The 6,540-nt window shown below is 49.7% G+C and overlaps 1 pseudogene; it reads left to right on the top strand.

Annotated features, from left to right (window-relative positions):
• Window positions 1–317: 317 nt before the first annotated feature.
• Window positions 318–6,540, top strand: part of LOC103274908 — a 17,088-nt pseudogene continuing 10,865 nt past the window's right edge.

The following is a 6,540-nucleotide window of genomic DNA, read 5'->3' as shown; positions in this document are numbered from 1 at the left end:
AATAGTGCAGGCTGTCCCTAGTGTTTAGACAGAAGGAACCACTGACAGCTACTACAATAGTCCAGTCACTGTCCAGGCTTGGTGGCATGCTAGTGCCATGGCTGGTTGGGATCACATGCAGGGTCACTGCACTACCTCCCGTCCCTGCAGCCACCAGTAGCCTCTTCACTGCAGGACCCACCCCCACCCATCCCTGGACTTTGCCTCAGGCTTGGCCCTAGGCATACTGTGAGATCAGACATGGGTGGCCGCTCTCAGCATGCAGCAGGTTTTTTCTAGCAGCTGCGAGAGGCGAGGTCTCTGTGTGGGGACCGGCAATGCAGATCACCCTGACTGGGGGAATCCATGGCACTAGCAACATGCGTCCTCAGTTCTGTGGCCTCTGTGACATAGGTAGGCAGCTTACAGGTGTGACTCCACTCTCCCTGGGGGAGACTTGGGGTTGGAGGAAGTGTAGCTCAGGTCTGGTGTTCTTCGTCTTCCTGCTTCTGCATTTGCAGTGCTTGACGTGTGTCATGAAATGAAATCCCCAGCAACTGTCATCCCAGGTCATGCACATGGATCCTGTGAGGAAGAAGGGTAAGTCAGCTGTGCCCATTGGCTGCGGGTCTTCTGGGATCCCACTGTCTTTGTGGATGTCCCTGGGCATGCACAGGCAAAGGCTGAGAATGGGTCATGTGTGTCTGTGACATCTCTGGACTGGTCGGGGCTCATTTCTCCTGGTGATGGATCTTGTTGGTCATGGTCATTTGGGAGGTTTGAGACAGATCATTAGTGACCCTGTATGCCCCAAATACCACAGCCCCTTTCCATGGGGGTCATCATACCTTGGAAACCTCCCTCTGTTGCTTTCCACGAGATCATTAACCCACTGAAAATGGGTTAGACCAGCGCCTTGAAGCTCATGAAAAGACTCCTCTGGTCAAAAGTGGGTGCCTCTGGGGCCCACGGGCCAATGACAGTGATGTGCTATCTGGACTGTCACTGTCACCCTTATTGACCGGTGGCAACAGCCTGCCTGACTGCCTCCTCTCTTGGTTCTGATGCCCTGGGGAGGCATTTAGGAGTACACTGGAGTGTTAGACCCAGGAAGTCACACAGGTGACAGCCGCACACTGTCTTTTTATGAGGTTATAAGAGCTAAGGGTTGTGGCTGCTGCCAGACCTTCCTGGGTCACTCCCCCACAGCCAGGTCTTGCAGGGCCGCAGAGCTCCAGAGAAACAGCCAGTCAGGCTTATCTCTCCCTAACTCAATGCTTTGGGTCTTTGTCTTTTAAATGATTGCTCATCCTGCCTGGTTGTATGCTCTGGTTTCCCTGCCTTTTCAGTTTTCCCCTTTCTCCTCCCTCTTTCTTCTGCCCAGCTCTCCTCTCCCACCTCAGAGCTTGTGCCATCTCTTTCTGTCTTTGTGTTCTCTCTCTGCACTTCCAGTTCTTTGCATGTCCACAGGTGCTGATGTCCCCAGAAGCTGCCCGCAATCCAGACATCACCTCTAACTTGAAACGACCCCTTACAGTTGAGTGTGCATGTATTGGGTGACATCAGCTCAGGTCCAGGGACCACAGCTGGAAAGAGCCTACATCTGGTTTTATTTGTTATGGGGACTCTCCTGACAGCACTCCAGGAGGTTTTCCATGAACCCTGCAGTCCGTCTCTCAGGCCATCCTTCCTTTCCCTGGGCTCCCTTTCCTGTGGCTGTTTCTGCATGCATTCTGTCTGATCAAGCACAGTTGTGCATTCTTCACTTTGTGTCACGTGTTAAGTCAGTGGTAGTTCCCACTGCTGTTCACATTGCTGGGTAAGGCACCAGCCCTGCTAGCCAGGATGCTCAAGTCCCTTTGGGGGGCACATTCCCCAGGCATCTTCTCCCCACCGGCAGTCCTGTGAGGTCAGGAAGAGAGGTACCAGACTCGGTGGGGAGGGAGTGGACTTATAACAGCCAGGCTGCTCCAGGCGTGGCCTCAAGGGCCTCATGATCTTGGCTGAGACTGTGACCTCCTCCAAACAGTGGTGTCTTTGGGCTCTGCAAGGCTGGAACGTGGTAGGTCTTGAGTGCTGTGCTGATGATCTTGACCTTCCTCCTGGCTTTCCTGCAGGCCAGTTTCTGACCAGTCACTCAGGTAGCTGGAGAAGGACCACGGGATGGGGGAGGGCGAGACCCAGTCAGGGAAGCCAGCCGGTGGGAAGCCTACACCTGGTGCTTCATGACAATGCAAGAAGCCCTCCAGAGAGAGGAGCTAGACAACTCTCTGGAGAATAGTCTCTTCACTCTGTGCAGGTATCTATGAGCTCTGGTGCAGTCTCTAGGTCAAGGTGTGTTTGTACATGTGGTATTTCTGGGCTGTGGTGGCATTTTGTGTGGGTATCTCTGAGCTCTGAGGTGTTTATATAGCTGTCTAGAGCTGTAGTCTGGTTGTGCATGGGCATCCCTGGGCACTGGTACAATTGTGTGTAGGTATCTGAAGCACCTAGAACTGTACCGGGTAAATAGCTATTTGTTAAAGAAGAAGCTTTCTTACTCTGTATCTTCTGAGACTGATGGTCTCCTTGGATCACTATTCACCTTCTGTGAACATGAGGTGGGTCCACTAGGTCTGACAATTAAGTTCATGAACTTCTACCGTGCACTAATGTTGGCAGCACTGTACAAACAGCTCAGTAAGGTTTCATAACTTTGGTATATTAGTGTCTCACAGCTGTGTTTGTGTCAATGTGTGGCAATGACTTGCTGAGTGGCATTCATTATTGTTGCTGCGTGTTTTTGCGTGCTGTCTCAAGAAGTCAAAGCATGAATTAGAGCAATGAACGAACATTAAATTTCTTGTTAATCTTGGCAAGAGTGAAAGTGAAATCAGGGATATGTTAGTCCAAGTTTATGGGGATAATACCATGGAGAAAACGGCAGGGTCCAAATGGATTAAATGTTTTTCTGAGGGGAGAGAAAGTGTCATTGATGAAGAGTGGTAAGGATGGCCAGTAATGAGCAAAACTGATGAAGAAGTTGTAAAAATGTGTTGAGTTGTGCATCAAAATTGTCGTGTGATTATGAGACGCATAGCAAACCAAATAAACATTGATAAAGAAACAGGAAAATCTTAACTGAAAATCTTGGCATGAGAAAAGTGTGTGCAAAAATAGACCCAAAGGAACTCACTGATGAACAAAAACAAAGGATAGTTGTAGCTTGACAAGAACTTTTGGGAGAGGGAAGACAATGTTTTGGACATGTTATCACTGGTGATGAAACATGGGTGTACCAATACAACCCTGAAACAAAGTGTCAAAGTGCTCATTGAAAGTCAGCCAGTTCTCCATGACAAAAAATTTCCATCAGTTCAAATCAAGAGTCCAAATGATGTTGCTAACCTTTTTTTATATCAGAGGGACTGTTCATTATGATTTTGTACCAACTGGACAAACAGTTAACCAAGTTCACTATTTGAAAGTGCTGAAAAAGCTGTGTGAAAAAGTCAGATGGAAACAACCTGAGCTTTTTGCCAACAATTCACGGTTCTTGCATTACAACAATGCACCAGCTCACACAGCACTGTCTGTGAGGGAGTTTTTAGCCAGTAAACAAATAAGTGTATTGGGACACCTTCCCAGCCCACCTGATCTGTCCCCCAATGACTTTTTTCTCTACCCAAAGGTAAAGGAAATATTGAAAAGAAGACATTTTGATGACACTCAAAACATCAAAGGTAATATAATGACAGCTCTGATGGCCATTCCAGAAAAAGAGTTCCAAAATTGTTTTGATGGGTGGAGAGGGTGCTGGCATCGGTGCATAGCTTCTTAATGGGAGTACTGTGAAGGTGACCACCATAGTGATATTCACCAATGAGCACCTTTTCTAGGATGATTCATGAGCCTAGTTGTCAGATCCCTGAAGGCCTGAGCTGCCTACTGCCCCACCCCCATCCCCCAGGCATTGGTACAGTCCCAGACCCCACAGCAGCCTACCTTGCCTTGGCTCAAAGTCACAAATGAGTGGGATTTACTTTTAATTATAAAAACATCAGGCAGGGTTCGGTGGCTCAACCTATAATCCCAGCACTTTGAGAGAACTAGGTGAGTGGATTGCCTGAGCCCGTAGGTTCGAGACCAGCCAGGACAACTTGGCAAGACCTCATCTCTACAATAAATACAAAATTAGCCGGGCATGGTAGCAGGCACCTGTAGTTCTGGCTACCTGGAAGGCTGAGGCAGAAGGGTCCCCGGAGCCCGGCAGGTCGACGCTGGGGTGGCCGTGAGCATGCACTGCACTCTAGCCTAGGCGACAAAGTGAGACTCCAACTCAAAAAAAAATCAAGAGTGTGAGGAAGGAGATCCAAAGCAAGGTATTAGAGTGCCAGATGTGGTGCCTCATGTCTGTAATCCTAGCACTTTGGGAGGTCGAGGCTGGAGGATCACTTGAGACCAACAGTTCGAGCCCAGCCTGAGCAACATTAATGAGTTCTCTTTTCTACAAAAAAACTTTTTTTTTTTTTGAGTTGGAGTCTCACTCTGTCGCCCAGACTGGAGTGCAGTGGCCGCTCCCGGCCACCACAGCCTCGACCTGCTGGGCTCCGGCAATCCTTCCACCTCAGCCTTCCGAGTAGCCAGAATTACAGGCACGCGCTACCACGCCCGGCTGATTTTTTGATTTATTGTAGAGATGAGGTCTCGCTGCCCAGGCGGGTCTCGAACCCGCGGGCTCAGGCAGTCCACTCACCTCAGCCTCCCAAAGGCACAGGATTACAGGCTGAGCCACCGAGCACGGCTCTACAAAAAATTAAACAATTAATTGGGTGTGGGGGCTCAGGCCTGCGGTCCCAGCACTTTGGGAGGCTGAGGCAGGAGGATCATTTGAGCCCAGGAGGTTGGGGCTGTGGTGAGCCATGATCTGCCACTGCACTCCAGCCAAGACAACAGAGTAAGACCCTATCTCTAAAAGGGTCTGAGAAACGCTGGCTGGAACCATAGCATCTCCACTGCCAGCCTGGCCAGCTCTTTGCAGCCTGGCCTGCTCTTTGTAATCTGGAGCCATCCTGTCAGGTTACTTTGGACTCAGGTTGGGATCAGCTGCGTCTTGTCCAGGTGAGGTGGCCGAGGTGGCTATGTTTAGATCCCACCTGCCCCTGCTGCTCTCATCCTTTGACTCTGCCTCCCAGAAGGAGAAGCAAAAATGAGAGAAAGAGCACTGCAACACGGAGGAAGAGGCCCATGACTTCAATCCTGGGAAGAAGGTGGAGGTGCTGCTGCCCCTGGATCTGCCAATCAGAGCATGCAGGATGCAACCAGGCAAAGTGTTCCCTTTGCGGAGACTCCTAGTGTCCAGAGTTGGTCTTTGCAAATTAAGGGTTGATGCTGTGTCCTCTTGCTTTGTGGAGAAGCAGAGGAAGGAAGGGGACAAGCATTTGCCCCTCCAAGGCCTCATGCCAAGTGTCCTGGATCTGAGGTTCCCACCAGCATCTTCCAATATCTAGAGCAGGGCCTGGCTGGTTACCACTGGTGCTTTTCATGGTTGTTTGCTAATGGTTTGTACATTTTTAAGTGCTTGTAAAAAGAAACAAAAAGGCAGATCCACAGAGATCAACTGTATGTGACACACAAAGCCTAGACTTTTTTTACTGACCTTTACATGAAAAGTTTGCCAATCCTGGACCTAAAAATTTGACTTTATCTGCCCTTACTACCCCAAACAGAGCAGCATCAGAAGAGGAGCCTCACATTGACCAGACTCATAAGAGATATACATGTCAAAGAAAATGTATATAGTTCCTCTTGGGAAGACAGGACATCAAGGTCCAAATGGTAGGTCTGAAGTTCCTTAAAGTAGGCTGAGATGGAGGAAGTTGGAGGCTTTTAGTGAAATTTCTGTCATAAGCCCCATCTGCCAGGCATGGCTTTGGCCACAATTCCCAACTGACCACATCTTGCCTTTAAGATTCTTCCTGCTCCAGCCTTCATGCATGTGGCTCTTAGGGTGGAGCATTTGTACTTAAAACAAGGGGTGTCTCTTCCTGGGGGCCCACGGCATCCAGTGGTTCCTAGATTACAGGGAAACTGAGGCAGCTGGGCTTTGGGACATGGGACATCAGGGATGGGAGGAGACTAGTGCTAGAACCAATTATTCAGGCTGACAGAAACCATGGGAGCCATGCTGGTTTCACCAACGGAAAGTTCTGGAATGCTGGTGGTCCTCTGAAACGCTGGCCATTTTGCCCTTCAGGCATTTCTTTTCTTTATTTGAGTTGGAGCACCTACAACTTGCAGGGGAAGGCAGGAGGCATTGTACTGCAGTCATTGTGGGAAGGCTGCTGTTTTCTAGCAGTACCCCTTCCCCTGTGCGGGTCATTGTTGTGGAAAACAGGTGGCACTCCTGGGGTGTTGCTGGGCATGTCAGGGAGTGAAGTATCCTCGGCACAAAACAGGTAATGAGGTGTGAGCAACAATCAGGTGCTCTCGTGGTCAGTTAAAAAGCAAGAGGCAGCCGGGCTCGGTGGCTCAGCCTGTAATCCCGCGCCTTTGGGAGGCTGAGGTGAGTGGATTGCCTGA

The sequence above is a fragment of the Carlito syrichta genome, unplaced genomic scaffold, assembly GCF_000164805.1.
Source record: "Carlito syrichta isolate Samal-C Ts95f unplaced genomic scaffold, Tarsius_syrichta-2.0.1 Scaffold315115, whole genome shotgun sequence".
Lineage (NCBI taxonomy): Eukaryota > Metazoa > Chordata > Mammalia > Primates > Tarsiidae > Carlito > Carlito syrichta.
The sequence above is the reverse complement of the archived record's forward strand: the minus strand, read 5'-3'. Positions and strand labels throughout refer to the sequence as shown.